At 38.0% G+C, this 16439-nt stretch overlaps 1 protein-coding gene across 1 annotated transcript in view; it reads left to right on the forward strand.

Annotated features, from left to right (window-relative positions):
- SH3RF1 (SH3 domain containing ring finger 1) overlaps positions 1–16439 on the forward strand; it is a 182034-nt gene that overhangs the window by 35299 nt on the left and 130296 nt on the right. The window lies entirely within an intron of this gene.

Below are 16439 nucleotides of genomic sequence, written 5' to 3' on the forward strand. Positions count from 1 at the left end.
TCTCAGGAGTGTTCAGGTTGATTAAATGGACAGGTTTAGCAGAGTAAGGTAGGAATGGAAAAAAAAAAAAAAACAAAACCCAGTAAACCAGGAGTACGTTTCAGCTTTAGGGATATATAGAGAATCAGAATGATAATTGAAGAAGATTTCAGAGTACAGGATCAGGAAGCAGATGGTAACTAGCAGGGACAGAAAATGTTTTATAGCTGCTTTGGGGCAGGGATCAAAATAGAGAAATCGAAGGGGAAGGAAGACCCTCAGACTTACCTGAAAGCTAGATTTTCAATTATGTCCCTTAATGAAATGTCAGCTTGTAAGGGCAGAGCTGACAAGTATGAAAGAGTAATGGTTCTGTGAAATAATGGGGTAGAGGGAGGTGGTTTTCTGATTAAGTTGCTCATTATCTGGAGGCTATGAAGAAAATCAGTCAGTGAATTACTGTGGTGAAATATAACTTTTATTTTTCCAGAAGCCAAACCACCCCCTTCCCCCCAAAAGAACCTAAGGAACTGGGTTTGTTTTTCATGACTTACAGTGACAATTCTTATTTATCAACAAGTTGATGAGATAAAATGTAATGCAGTGAGTTACTAGATATAAGCCACTTAGAAGAGTACCTGTCGTCCCATGGTAACCTTTCAGTAATGTTGGTTATCATCAGCTGTTCAAATGAAGACCGTGAATTATCATATTCAGTATAGTTTTAATTCTAAATTATTTTATTATAATAATTCTTTGAAAGTTGGTAATTTTTCTGTGATACATAGCCTATGTGTTACCTTCCAGATAATCAGAATAGTAAATTAACGAGAACATTACATTTACCGACTATTCTGAGGAAATCAGAGTTTTTTAATAATCTGATACATAGTAAGACTTAATATTTACAACCAGGCAGTTGCCACCATTGATCTGAGTTGTAGATTATATGATGTTCACAGTTTATGGATTCAACTAAATTTCTGCTTAGTTGTTTGATGGGCATGAATCTTATTTGCGGGTTTATGCACATCACGGAAGAAGGGTAAAAAATGTCTAGTAGCAGCCAACTTTCAGGACTAAAGTTTATAAAAACTTGCTGAATCAACTTCATTTTACGTAGCTATGACATGTACTATGCCATTTCAATCAGAAAGTATCTGATTAGGGGTGCCTGGATGGCTCAGTTGGTTGAAGCGTCCGACTTCAGCTCAGGTCATGATCTCACGGTTCGTGAGTTTGAGCCCTGCATCAGGCTGTGTGCTTACAGCTCAGAGCCTAGAGTGTGCTTTGGATTCTGTCTCCCTCTCTCTCTGCCCCTCCCCTGCTCACGCTTTGTCTCTCTCAGAAATAAGTAAACATTAAAAGTTAAATAAAAAAGAAAGTTATCTGATTAGTCAAATTCAATTCATTTGTCTCAGCTAAACCAGGTTGACTACAACTCTGGGATGTGCTGTGACCAAAAGTTTGCCTTTTATTTTAATTTCAGAGGGTTGAGGAGAGAGGTTCAGTGGAATGAGAAAACCTGGATTCAAGGGACCCTCTTGGCTGTTACTTCCTCATCATTATGTGACCCTGAGCAAGTCTTTTGATATTCTTGAAGCTCAGTGTCTGACATTGAATATGAGGGTAATAAAGCTCACTCCACACAACGTTTTTGTAAGAGTGTTCTAAATTTGAAGGTACTGGGAAAAATCATGAAGCCTATTGACTTGATCTACCTGTTTGTCGTAGTGTCAACTTCTATTATTTTATTCTACACATTGCTGCAGTCATCTTTTCAAAATATGGATCTGAACCACCAGCTCCCCTGTTTACCTGTTTAAATCTCTTTAGAGCCCTCTACTGAATAGAGAATAAAGTCCAAAAATGTTAGCATGGTCTACAAGAGCGTGCTGGGTCTGACATCCACTTACTCTCTCACCTCATAGGTCCTTGTAAGTGCCCTCATTGGCTATCCAGTGTATAGACTACTCTGAGCCGTTCCTGCCTGTCTGCCTTTGAGCAAGCTGTCCCCTCCCCTGCAGTGCCTTTCTCCCCTTTCTCCCCTGACCAGCTCCCTGGCCTGGCACTCTGTCCCCTCAGCAAGGGTGTCAGGCCTTTCTGTTTGTCAATACTATGTCTTAGATATATTTCCATTCTGGAATTTTTTAAACTGTTGAAATATTTTCTTTTGCTTTTCTTCTGGACTAACAGGTTTTTAAAGACAGGACCTGGTACTTACATATCTTTATATTTCTAACGTGCAGAACAGTGGTCAACATGCAGTAGATTTGAATATAATTGAATGAATCAATAATTGAAGAGAGATGGTTCAAGCAGAAGTAGACAAAGGCATTGATTGTTCAGGACTCTGATGGGAACAGAATGGGTAATTGGTGGTTATGGGTAGTTGGTGAAGGTGTAAGTATCCTGTCACAGCTTTGGGCAGAAACTAATGTAGACAATTTAGGTAGAATTTGGAGAAATTTATTTTCCTTTTCATTTATGAATAACAATTTACGGCAACAAACATGGGTAGAGGGTAGTAAAAATAACAATAGTATGGTAGTAACAGGACACATTTGTTGAATGCTATGTGCCAGTACTATTCTAACTGCTTGGCATATTTTAACTCCCTTAGTTCTCACAACAGCCCCACGGGGTAGAGGTTATTACCCTCTCCCTTATATAAATGAAGCAGTGTGGGCACTGAGAAGCTAAGTAAGCCTAGGGCACACAGCTGCTGCGAGGCAGTGTTTAGATCCCACCCCAGACCCCAGAGTGTGTGGTCTTCATGCTGTGTTTTATCATCTCACAGGAGCGGGACACTCAGTGATCAAAGACATTGCTTTTAAATGTATTGAGCCTAGTGCACTGTAGATCTCATTTTCGTAGAATTTTTAAAAAGGAGGAGTCAGTTTTATTTGAATAGTTAATACTTAACATTTTAAGATTAAAGTTAAATTTTTAAATTTAGATTGAAATATTTCTAGAATTTTATTGAAAAACAAGGTGAAAACCATTTGAAAGAAATTTCCTATCCCTTTAAAATTAACTTCAGTTTATTTTAATTAAATATTTTTATTCAGTGAATGAAGGAAAACAACCTTTGAAATGCTTTTTATGAATCTGTTGCTTATATGTAGTAGATGGGACATCCATAGCTCTATTTGAGGGCCAACATTTTGAATGAGATACATTTTGACTATTTATATAGATGGTATGGTTTGTTTAGACTTGGATCATTTAAAGTCCTCTTGAGTTAAACATTTATTTTAGAAGACCCATCCATATAAATACAATTAGAGGCCGCAGTACATTTTTATGTTTGTGTTGTTTCAAGTAAATTTTAATCATAGTTGCAATTTGGCATTGATTCTACATTTGACATTTGTAAATATGTTTCATAAACTCTCATGAGCTAAACTGGGATTGGTTTTATTCCCAGGTCTGTTGAGAATGCTCTGAGTGCTCAATAAGTAATACTCTATGGAGATATTCTCTACATCAGTATTCTCTTCTCACTTTCCTGCTTCAGCCCAGGATATTTATAGCTGTGTTTGGAAAACAGTGAGTGAGGTTGAACAAACTTAGAGGTTTCAGTGTTTTGGGACTTGTTAAGAGTTTTAAAAAGTTAATGTGCATTGTGATCCTCCAAAAGGGGGGCATAATGTACATCCTTTTCTAGATATATATGACCACAGAATCGGGGTTTTTGTTTTGTTTTGTTTTTTAGAGGTATACTAATTTACATTACCAAGTGTTCACACAACACACTTTGGGGAACAAAGTCATGTATTTGAGAATAGACCATTACTATTTAAATTGCTGTTTTGAGGTTTCAGAAATTGTTTCTTTGATCATCATTTAAAGAAAGTGGCTACGTTATATTCCTGAAACTGATATAACATTGTATGTCAGCTGTACTTCAATAATAAAAATTAAAAAAAAGTAAAGTAGCCAGCAGAAGTATTAGAGAATTGATTTGAATATGACAAAAGAACCATTCTAAATTAAATTCAAATACTTTATTTTATGTAAGTCTCTTCACTTAATAAGAAAAGAATTGTAAAGATGAGTCCAGTTTCCCACAACTGAAGTTGGAATTAAAGTGTCATGATTTATTTTTACTGGAAAGCACTGACAGTTGAGACAGAGTTCAGATATCCTTGGTTAACTGAATGGAGACCTTGAGAATTTCTGGAAAAACTCACTCTTTTGAGATAATGTAAAATAACAAAAATGTAGCCGTAAGGTCAACTTGCCTATAGCAGAATGAATTGTAACTATGAACAAGAGACTTAGGACCTTTTCTAGAATAAGCCTAAAATGAGATCCTAAAAGAGTTATTCATTGGAGTTATTGTGTTTTTATTATCATATATATTTTTAAGATTTTATTTTTAAGTAATCTCTATACCAAATGTGGGGCTTGAACCTACAACCCCGAGATCTACCGACTGAGCTAGCTAGGTGCCCCTATTAGCATATTTTTTAACTAAAGTAAAATATTTTCTGGTTTACACTCTTTGAACCATCTGGAATTTCTTTCAAGAACAGATTTTTTTTTTAATAAAAATTTAACACTATAAAGTTATAGGAGATGTTTATGGAACTATTCAGCAGAGTTAGTCTAGAATTCATAAAGTAAAACAGAAACCTAAAGAATTGTGTGTGTGTGGCTATGGCATATATCTGTGTATCTGTATGAAAAAATAAAATGGTCAGTGTACTAATAGGTGATTACAAATTGTGGCAGGCAGGATAATGCCCCTTTCTCCCAAAGATGTCCACTCCTAACCCTTGGAACCTGTGAATATGTTGTTATTATGGGAAGGGGAAATTAAGATTGCAGATAGAATTAAATTTGTTAATCAGCCGACTCTGAGATGAGAAGATTTTAGATTATCCAGATGGGTCCAATGTAATTGTAAGGGCCTTTAGAAGTGGGAGAGGGAAGCAGAGTTAATGCTAGGTGAAGAAAACTCAAGGTGCTGCTGTTGGCTTTGAAGATGGAAGAAGGAGCTATGAGCCAAAGAATGAAGGCAACCTCTATAAGCTGATACAGGCAAGAAAACGGAGTCTTCCCTAGAGCCTCCAGAAAGGAATGCAGTCCACTGACACCTTGATTTTAGCCCAGTGAGACCTATTTTCAAAAAAATGTTCATTTATTTTTGGGAGAGTGCAAGTGGGGTAGGGGCAAAGGCAGGGTGACAGAGGATCAGAAGTGGGCTCTGTGTTGATAATAGCGAGCCTGATGTGGGGCTTGAACTCATGAACTGTGAGAGCTTGACCTGAGCTAAAGTTGGACTCTCAGCTGACTGAGCCACCCAGGCACTCCGAGACTCATTTAAGACTTTGGACCTCCAGAACTCTAACATAATAAATTTGTGTTATTTTAATAATTTAATTTGTTATGGCAATCATAGGAAACTAATGCACATGCATACTATAATATGTTTAGATGGCTCCCTGTATTTGAAGAACACTTAATTTTATAGCCTGTATTTTCTAGTGCAGATTTTTAGAACATACACATTTAGAATGTATATTTGATGATGATCTTACTGCTCATGGAAATAGTTTGAAAAAGTAGAATAGTGAAATAACTTATTGAAGAAAGATTAAAATTGAAAATGTATTATGTTACCTTTATAGGAAATAAAATCCTTAATAAAGTTCAGACCAGGCATTTGGGATTCAGAATCACTTTATGACTCCAGAATTTATGGAGTTCCCTTCATTCATTCTTGTGGCCTTATTTTTTAAAAGTTTTCCTTATGAATTTTCTGAGATGAAGTGTTTGGGGATGCAATTAGATTCTGCTCAAGTATCCAGAGATGGTATGTTTCCTGTGAGAAATTGTATTGTAGTTATCCTGTTGCCCTTTGACATTCCTCTTAAAATTGGCTGGGTTTATCTCAGTGACACTGTTCTGCTTCCTGGGGAAATGGTCTCTCTACTCTTAAGTTGTTTCCAGTCCACTGGTGGAGAAAGGCACACAGAGTAATTATAGATTAATATGGTAGGATAGTAAAATAAATAATGCATGGATGTTATGGAACACCCAGGGATCTCAGCTACCCCTGCCAAATGTTGTTTCAGAATATAAAATACTAATTCAGATTTTAAAAGAAACATTTTGCTGCTCTGGGCTCCATTACAAGTTGCAAAGCCTAAATTCCAACTTGATACCTGACACCTGTTAAGAAAACCACACATTTTTGTAGCCATGGATGGTTTCCATGAATCATTTTGCCATGTACCTATCAGTGAAAGATGAAATATTTGGTGACAGATACAGTTTTTTCAACAGGATTTTTTTTTTTAAATATGTGAAATAGGTAATAGTTATTTGTTCATCATTTGCCATTCAAGTATTTTCAGTGTTTAATAAATTAAGAGTTCTTTGAAAATGGGTTACTGATAGATGACAGTGAACTTGTAAATTTTTTCCTATTATCTAGTGAATTTTTTATTTTTTCCTATTATTTTATAATCGGAATTAAATGAACTCTCAATTCCTTTATAGTTTTAAATTTTTTTTTTCAACGTTTTTATTTATTTTTGGGACAGAGAGAGACAGAGCATGAACGGGGGAGGGGCAGAGAGAGAGGGAGACACAGAACTGGAAACAGGCTCCAGGCTCTGAGCCATCAGCCCAGAGCCCGATGCGGGGCTCGAACTCACGGACCGCGAGATCGTGACCTGGCTGAAGTCGGACGCTTAACCGACTGCGCCACCCAGGCGCCCCTCCTTTATAGTTTTAAAAAAAATATTTATTTATTTTTGAGAGAGAGAGAGAGAGAGAGAGAGAGAGAGCGAGCGAGCATGAGCGGGGGAGGGACAGAGAGAGAGAGGGAGACACAGAATCCTATGCAGGCTCCAGGCTCTGAGCTGCCAGCACAGAGCCCAATGCAGGGCTCCAACTCATGAACAGTGAGATCATGACCTGAGCTGAAGTCAGATGCTTAACCGACCGAGCCACCCTGGTGCCCCACTTTTATGTGTTTTAAAAACTAGTTTGGTAGTTGAGATGGTACAACTTAGGTTTAGAATTGGGGTAACTAATGCTGTTTTAACTTATTCAGGGTGTCACCCATTCATAGTTATTTTAAGACTTTAGCTTTGCTGGTAATTTTGGCAAACTGTAAAATATATTTACAAAGATAATTTTCATCATCTCTAGAAGTTTCTTATAAAATTGATGGTGCATCATGGCCAATTACTTCAGAAGCTCCTGTTTTAAAGGCCTTTGCTCCTGGCTCATGTTTTTTCTGTAATTTCCTTTTTTGGGGGAGGGATAGTTAAATGAGGTTAGTATGAGCTATGATTGATTATCTCATTAATTACTTAGCTCATCTTTGTATTTTGTTCTTTCCTGCTCTTTTTTTTTTTTAATCAAGCTCCATCAATTTTTTTTCTCATTATAGCACTCTGTATATTTTGCTTTTCAGTGCTATGGCATGGTGATATTGTGGTGACCAGGAAAAAACTTGATATGTAGACACGACAGCTATGGTAAAAAGCGGAATCCTTTTGATTTATGAATTTGAAACTGAATTATAAATGTCAAGTGATTGACAAAGACAAACCAAATAGGAGTTTAAATGAATTTCAGAAACAAAATATACTGTTTTATATATAGCAAGCTGAGCCTTGTCTGGAAGGTTATTCTTTATTCACTTACCAAAGATACTTAACCACCCACCTCTTTCATTCACATCAAGTGCACTAAACAAAAGCGCCAAACTGTGAGTCACAACATTTGGTTGTTCTGATGTCACGACATTGACTAGAATAACGTTAGGCATTAGTCAGAATATTGTTTCTTCTAAAGTGATTGTCGGAAGTGCGTTGCTGTCTGCAGCTTTATTCCTTGTCTTGTCAGTCACCTCAGCGTTTCACATGCTGTCGATGCCAGTCTGCTATGTGCAGAGGGCCTGTCAGCAACATGGCAGCCACCATGGGTCCCAGGCCTGACCATCTTCCTTTCTTTGACAGAGGAAGAAGCATCCCTTCTCCTCTCCTGTTATTTTGTTAGTATGTGGTGTCATCCTGCAATTTTAGTTTCCCCCTTTGCACTGGAATTCTTCTCATTAAGCTCCCTAAGTTAATTCTCATTCCTGAGACACATACACTCAACGTGCACTCACACAACCTCCTCACAACTCTGCCCAAGCTTCCAACTCTTTTATGTCCTTCCTTTTATAACCACACCTTGACAAATAGTGTACTGTCACCTATGTTTCCAAGACTGATTCGCTTCCCTTAGCACTTTGCAGTCACCTTTCTCTCTCTCTTGATGAAACTGCACTTTGGGCAGTTCTTAACTCTTTCTAGTCACAAGAAAAATTGGCCTTTTCTCAGTCTTTATCCCCCTTTACATCCATGCATTTGACCTTGTTGCACATAACTGTGTTCTTAAAACCGCCTCTTCCTTCTCTTCTGTCGCCACATTCTGTATCCACAGCTTTCTTTTCTGACTTCTCTGGTGGTGGTGCTATTTCACATGTGTGACTTTTACAGTCATCATCTTGCTGATGACTCCCAAACAATGATCTGCAGCCCTAACTGGTGCTTGAGCTCTGGTCCCACATATTCGGCTGACTTTCCTACTTGTGAGGTTGGCTGGCACTCAAACCCAACATATCTGAAGCTGATGCTGGACATAGTATTTTTCTTCTGAAACTGCCCCTTTCTCCATAATGCCCAGCTTTGTTCATGGCCCTGTGATCCCTCTGTCACCCAGAGTGGAATATCAGGGTCAGCCAGTCATAACTGGCACTGCCTTTGTCTCTGTGATGTCTTTTGGATTCATCAGGGAGCCTGCTTCCTTTACCCCGAAGGATGCTGTAACTGGCCTCACCCTCTGTCTGACTGGTCTCTCTGTTTTAAGTCTCTCCTTTTGCCATGTAGTCTGTAGGCTGCTATTGGATTACTCTGCCAGAAGCATGGAGCATTCTTCGGCACCCTGTTGCCCACAGAATGAGACTACATGTCTTAGGCTAGCTCTCTAGGTCCTCAGCAGTCTTGTGTCAGTTTCCCACCCCAACTTCGTCTTTGGCTTTCCCTTTTCAATGCTCTGCTTCAACTGGATGAAGACACGTTAGGTAGATTCTGATGGCTCTGTCAACAAAATGCCCCTGATGTTGGTACTTTTCAGCATCTCCACTATAACTACCCCAGTCCAAGCTGTCATAATCTCCTGGATGATGGCAGGAGCCTTGTACCTGGTTATCCTGGGGCTACTCTGATCTCCTAGACTCAATTTTTCGTAAAGTAGACAAACATCTTTTAAAGATGAAATTCAGATCATAGCTCTACAAAAAGAGACAACGTTTCATATGTCCTCAGGTCGCTAGTGGCTTCTCCCTTACACTCAACATCATTATATCAACTATAACAACAAAGCCACACAGCATCTGGCTCAGTGGTTCTCAGTGGGAGGTACTGCTCCCTTTTTGTCACCTATAGGAGTGTTTAGAAATAAGTGATGGTTTCTTCAATCATTATAAGGATAGTGTTATTGGCATTCGATGCCTCAAAGGACCATGATACTGAATGGAAACAAGACTACATTATCCTGTCCCAAATGACAATAGTGCTCTTATTGAGAAATACTTATTCTCACTTCACTTGCCTTTCCAGAGCATTTCTTACCTTTTTCTGCTTCACTTGCATTCTAGCCACACTGGACTTCTTGCTAGTCTTAGAAAATGCCAAACTGTTCTGCCTCAGGGCCTTTGTACACTCTTTCCCCATCTTTCCTCTGTTTGAATAATTTATTTTCTCACTTGGTTCAGGTCTGCTCACATACTATCTCATTGTTCACTCTTACAGAAATTCCCCTAAATCACTGTGCCCTTACCCTGTTTTACTTTTCTTCTTTGTACTTATCACTGTCTGACATTAACTTTTATATTTTTTATGGATCTGTTTGTTCATCTTCTCCACTGCAAAATAAGCTCAATGAGAGCAGTGATTTTGCCTGTCTTATTCAGAGTGCATCCTCAACACCTAGAACAGTGCCTGTGACAGTGTAGTCTTGAGTAAACATTTGTTGGCAGTGATTTTTAGATATGAATCACTTTAGGATATGGAGTAGCATAAGTTTGGGATACAAATAGGAAGAGTGAGCAGATGTTATATACCTGCCAGCCTCATGCTGTACTGTCTCCTTTTGCTCACCTATTCAGAGTGTACTTTATTTGTATCTCCGATTCCTACCCATTCTCTGAGGGCCCCTTGAGCTGTCACCTCTTCATAGTCGCTTCTCTGATCTTACCAGCTCTTTAGAACTCTCATAGAACTTTATAGCTCTTATTATGTGGACTGACTTCTGTTATTTGTTTATGTTTCTGTCTCCCTTGCTCAGCCATGCTCAGTGTCCATTACAACCTGCCATCTCTGTGTGCTGAGCATGACACCTTGCATTGGGTATCTATTACCTGTCAGTTGAATAGGTGTCCTTTTGTGTCTTCCTGGGAGAAAGGGTCCCCCTTGACATTTTATGGCCCTGGAGGAATGCCATAAAGGAGTCTGCATGTTGGAGGACTGACACGATTGGGAAGAAAAGTGGAGGCAGTATTGTGTGTGCTTCATCTTTGTGAAGAGCTGCAGCTGAGCAAGCCACGTGAAGCATGACACTGCACCTCTTAAAAATTCACAGATGCCGTCTACACAGGCAGAGGCACCAGCCCGTTTGGCTTCATAGTCAGCTCAGAGCTTCCCATTTTATTTTTTAAAATTTATTTACTTTTAAAAATATTTATTTATTTTGAGAAAGGGAGAGTGCACATGTGTGTGAATGCGTATGTGGGGAGGGGCGCAGAGAGAGAGAGAGAGAGAGAGAGAGAGAATATCCCAAGCAGCCTCCACACTCTCAGTGCAGAGCTCGAGCTCACAAACGGTGAGATCATGACCTGAGTCAAAACCAAGAGTCGGATGCTTAACTGACTGAGCCACCCAAGTGCTCCAGAGCTTCCCATTTTAGACACAATTTTCTCAGCTGATCTCCTGTATTAGAGGTGTTGTGGGGAGCAGGGCAGAATATGGGGAATAAATATGTTCTATAAAAGTTAAGTGTCACAAAGTAGAGAGTTGTTAATGTACGTTCGTTCTCACTTTTAGTTGTAAAATGCATTTTAGAAGGTGAAAGATTAACAAGGGAAGCAGTAAACTGACTGAAATGTGTCCTCAGATTACAATTCCACTTTTATGGAAGCAGAGTTTATTATTATTTTGTTATGGTGTTTATCTAACAATGTTGTTAATTTGGAGTTAGATTCTATTATCTTAAATCCCTGTTAAAAAGGTGTCAAAATGTACAGAACAGGCAATGATTGGTAATTTAATAATTGCAACATCACTGATTTTGCAGTGCAGTCTGTTTTGCTTTGGGAGGAAAACAAGTCAACCTTAAAAAAGCAAGTACATGGATCGAATGTATGTTACTATCACATAGTAGACATCTACACTTGATGCTCTTACAAGAAAAATTAGTTGTAGTTTTTCAGTGGATGAGGGGAGGCAGACTTTACTTTTAGAAGGATGAACTATATAGTTCCTCTTATTGAAGTCCGATCATCCACTAAACACTAACGTTATGCTTTAGCTTAGCAGTTCACTGTCAGAGACTTAGGATCCTTCTCAGAAAGGCTATCAGAAATGTAGAATGCAGATACCATGTGAAACAAGAATTTTAAAATTCATGACAAATTTTAGGGAGTGATAGATGAAGTGTTGGGTCATCCTGAATCTAACAGCTAGATTCCTTTATTATAAGCCATAAAAGGTACTGCCTTTAATTGTAGATTACAAGGTATAAGGAGTAGAAGGTTGGTTTGTTAAAATGAAATGCTACCATGACACAGCTCTTATCCTAATGTATATATCTGATTGAACCCTGTTTTCCCAGTGTTAATGTTTTCTAAATTTTCCCAGAACAGAGTTGTTAGTATAGCTAATTATGGTAAATCTTTTTTTTTAAGTTTATTTATTTTGAGAGAGAGAGAGAGAGAGAATGAGAGACAGCATGAGTGGGGGAGGGACAGTGAGAGGGGGAGAGAGGATCCCAAGTAGGTCCTGCACTTTTAGTGTGGAGCCCGATGCAGGGCTCGAACTCATGAACTGTGAGATCACAACCTGAGCTGAAATAAAGAGTTGGACATTTAACTGACTGAGCCACCCAGGCGCCCCTATGGCAAATCTTAAGTTAAACATTATTTTTCTTTGATGGAGATTAAAAGTAGCAATTTGGGCAATTTTTGAATTTTATTTTTGTCGAAACTAGTTCTTAAAAGTGCTTCCAAATCCGTGTCTGCAGAATGAGAACTCAGCTGGTTGACTGTCTATCACACTTTGTAGGAAAGAGCTATTTTATTTTATTTTTTTTGCATTCAAATGCTTCTCAGAGTTCTGTTTATAAACATTGTCAGCAGCAGAGAGTGTTAGGAATCTTCCACTTGAAAGAAAAATGACAAAAAGAATAAAATCATTACTTGACTTACCCATGGTTTCATGCTCAACCTCTCATCTTAATGCCATAGAGGATTACTCTTGCTCACTAGAGAGCACAGAATGATGTTGTGTCAGCAGACTGAAAGCAGTATAAAATGCAGTGTGTGCCTCTCATTTCTGATTAACCACTTGAGACCTTTTGGTTTTAAAGTTGTGTTCAAACTGTTTGGCACATAATGCTCAAAATACTTTTAAGACTGAACCAGAATTATTTGTCAAACTTCTGCTTTTAAGGCAAATTTTACCTGTGACTGGACCTTCAATCTCATTAATTTTAATAATCATCAAAACCTCTGCAATGACTTTGGTCTTGAAAATTATAAATACTAACCTCATAAATGTATGGATTTGTGGATTCTTATTCCAGATTGCATCTTCATGTTAACTCAAGTTCCTTTGTGCATTACTTACCAATAAATAATAAGTGGTTGTTAGTACATTCAAGTTTTATGTTGCATGATGGTGAACTCTAGGGCTTTGTGGGTCAGTTCCTTGAGTCCAGTGTAGTGAAAGCTGGAGCACTGGAGCTAGGTGCTCAGGTGCCCAGACTTTCCAGATTTCTGGAGGGTGCGCAAGACCGTGGATTGCTAAAATCACCAAAGGCCAGAAGATGTCTGCTCTTGGAACAAAGCAACTGTTCCCCATCCCCAGCACCTGCCCCACTCCTCAACCCACCCTTGCCAAAATATGTACTCTAAAAGTACTAGAAAAAGAGAAATTTATCCTGTGGAAGAGAGGATCAAACAGAAGTTCAGTCGGTTCATTTATTTTTTTGACTGAGGAAAGCTAGTGTAAATATTTAATCATAGAACTTGTGAAATGACATGTATTTAAAATGAAATATATTCTCCATCAGTCTTCTTGTGAAGAGCCAGCTATCTGTGGACACCACTTGACATTTCTCTTCCAGTTATAATTATAAGAAGTTCATAGGAAAGAAAGAAAATTATGTCAGTTTTAATTTCATTATTAAAACAGTAAAATTATGCACAGTTTATAACACAAAACTATTTCCTGCATTAGTTACTTTTCTCTTAGTTATAAATAGGCCATGTAATATGAGGCATGCTGGTAGACAGATGATTCACTTTGGCTGATTTGAAGTAATTTTAGTATTTCTTTGAAGCATAAACCAAAAGTTTCTCCTTCTCTTTTCTTCTTTCCTCCCTTCTGCCTTTCCCCTAATTTAGATTACCACAGGCTAATTTGAATTGATTGCATGGATGTTGATTTTTAATAACAAACTGCCTATTCATGTATCGTTTTAGTCAGCTGAGACAAAATATAGATCTGGGCATGAAAAGCGTAACATATAAGTGAATAAAATGATTTTACACAGGATGACAAGTAAGTAATTGATTCTGATGATTGCTTGATAATGAAAAATAGTAGAGGGGCACACATGAAGAAATAGTCTCAGATTCAAAGTTTGTAAACCCCTGGTTTCAACAGCAGGAATGCACGAACAGGGTTCTTGAGTTTGGGCTCTTTGAGTAATTAGAGCAGCTGTCTACTGGCTCTTTGCCTGCAAATAGGCCTAAAGGAAACAGAAAACAGTAGACAAAGAAGAACAAACACAAGCTGCCCCTTAAACACATCCTTCAAATATTTGGTAAGGGATTTCAGAGGAGAGTACATTAATTTTTTAGCAGGCAATTTTGATAGCATTGAAATAGTTTCTTTTAGGAAGAAAAACTTAAAAATAAAGCAGTGGCTCCTTTATTTGACATTGGTTAGGAAATAAGGTGTTCTCGTGGATGAATATTTAATCTAACTGGAATTTATTATGTGAATTCCCAGAACCTTTTTTCTTTTCTTATAATTTTTATGAAGTCTTTCCGTAGTGCTCCCTATGTTGATTGAACAAAGGCTGCACAGCATAGATTAACCCTTTTCTGAAGGGTTTGGATTACCATTATATACATTCATTGTTGCACTGTGCCTCAACACAGTCCAGAGTCTGTTTCGTTTTCTGTCTTTTGTAGATGTCAGTTATCACCTCTTCCATATTGTTACGCTTGCCTCTGTCAGCTACTCCTTCTAAATTGAGAAATTAGATAGCTAGGTTTACTGTGAAGTCTCGCTTATGTAAGGAAGGGTTATTAAGGAGTTTGTGTATAGAAGCTTTGTGGCAAGTTGTATCTGCGTGGTGTAATCATGCCTCTGTGCTCAGTGGCTATGTTTTAGAGGGTGGATCTGTCAAAAGTTTGACTTTTAAATACTATAAATTACTAAGTTTTTTTTTTTTAATATACGAAATGTATTGTCACATTGGTTTCCATACAACACCCAGTGCTCATCCCAAAAGATGCCCTCTTCAATACCCATCACCCACCCTCCCCTCCCTCCCACCCCCCATCAACCCTCAGTTCTCAGTTTTTAAGAGTCTCTTATGCTTTGGCTCTCTCCCACTCTGACCTCTTTTTTTTTTTTTCCTTCCTCTCCCCCATGGGTTTCTGTTAAGTTTCTCAGGATCCACATAAAAGTGAAAACATATAGTATCTGTCTTTCTCTGTATGGCTTATTTCACTTAGCATCACACTCTCCAGTTCCATCCATGTTGCTACAAAGAGCCACATTTCATTCTTTTTCATTGCCACGTAGTACTCCATTGTGTATATAAACCACAATTTCTTTATTCATTCATCAGTTGATGAACATTTAGGCTCTTTCCATAATTTGGCTATTGTTGAGAGTGCTTCTATAAACATTGGGGTACAAGTGCCCCTATGCATCAGTGCTCCTGTATCCCTTGGGTACATTCCTAGCAGTAAATTACTAAGTTTTCAAAGCACCTTGAAAGAACTCCTAATTACCTGAAGCAAAATTTTACTTCTAGGTGACCTTTACTTAACATTTTTTATTCTTAGATGCTTCCTCCCATAAATTAATTAACTTCTATATTTATTAGGCACAACACTACCTACTTTGTGGACCCACAAATGCATTTCAATGTTAGCTTCAGCCAGCTATAACTAATGTGGTTCTGGTTCTCATATTAATGATAAAATGACTGACTTTTTCTGCATTTTGTATCAAGAGTGGTGGTATTGCCTTTTGGTCCCTGCTCTGCAGCCCTCCCTCCCTATGGTGAGAGGGGCTAATCCCCTATATTCAAACTCCTGGTCCCAGCTTCAAGGAAAGGGTAAAAGCAGTTCAGTTCAGGCCAGAGACTTTTATGATGCAGGGGAGGGTAAAATATTTTACTTAAATATTTTAAATAATAAAATCTTTGCTCCCTAAATGTGTATATGTATATATTTATGTATATGTATATATGTATGTTTATGTATACACATAGTTAAACATGGCTGTATCAAACTTGATTCTGATGCAGACCCAGGTTACTGCTTGTTCTTGCTATGGATAAATGCATTCACATTTGAATTACAGTTGGCCCTTGAGCAATGTGGGTTTGAACTATGCAGGCCCACTTACATGTAAATTTTTGTCAATAAATACAGTAGAGCACTGTCAATGTATTTTATGAATTTTTTAAAGAACATTTTGTTTTGTCTAAGCTTACTTTATTAATAAAAATACAGTATATAATATGTATGGCATACAAAATATATGTTAATTGACATTATTGGTGAGGCATCTGGTCAAAAGTAGGCCATTAACAGTTAAGTTTTGGGGGAGTTAAAACTTACATGCAGGTTTTCAACTGCATGGTGGTCAGTGCCTCATCCCTGCCGTTGTTCTAGGGTCAGCTGTAATTTCTTGCTGCAGTTCAGTCTATAGACTATTTTTTGTACAGTGGTGATTTGGAGGATCATAGGAAGTGTTTTTTTTTTTTTAAGTTTATTGTTTATTTATTTACAGAGAACACGAGCAGGGAGGGGCAGAGATAGAGGGAGAGAGAGAGAATCTCAAATAGGCTTCGTGCTGTTAGTGCGTAGCTAGATGTAGGGCTTGAACTTATGAACTGTGAGATCATCATCTGAGCTGAAACCA

Source organism: Herpailurus yagouaroundi, unplaced genomic scaffold, assembly GCF_014898765.1.
Source record: "Herpailurus yagouaroundi ecotype Mexico unplaced genomic scaffold, PumYag 28, whole genome shotgun sequence".
Classification (NCBI taxonomy): domain Eukaryota; kingdom Metazoa; phylum Chordata; class Mammalia; order Carnivora; family Felidae; genus Herpailurus; species Herpailurus yagouaroundi.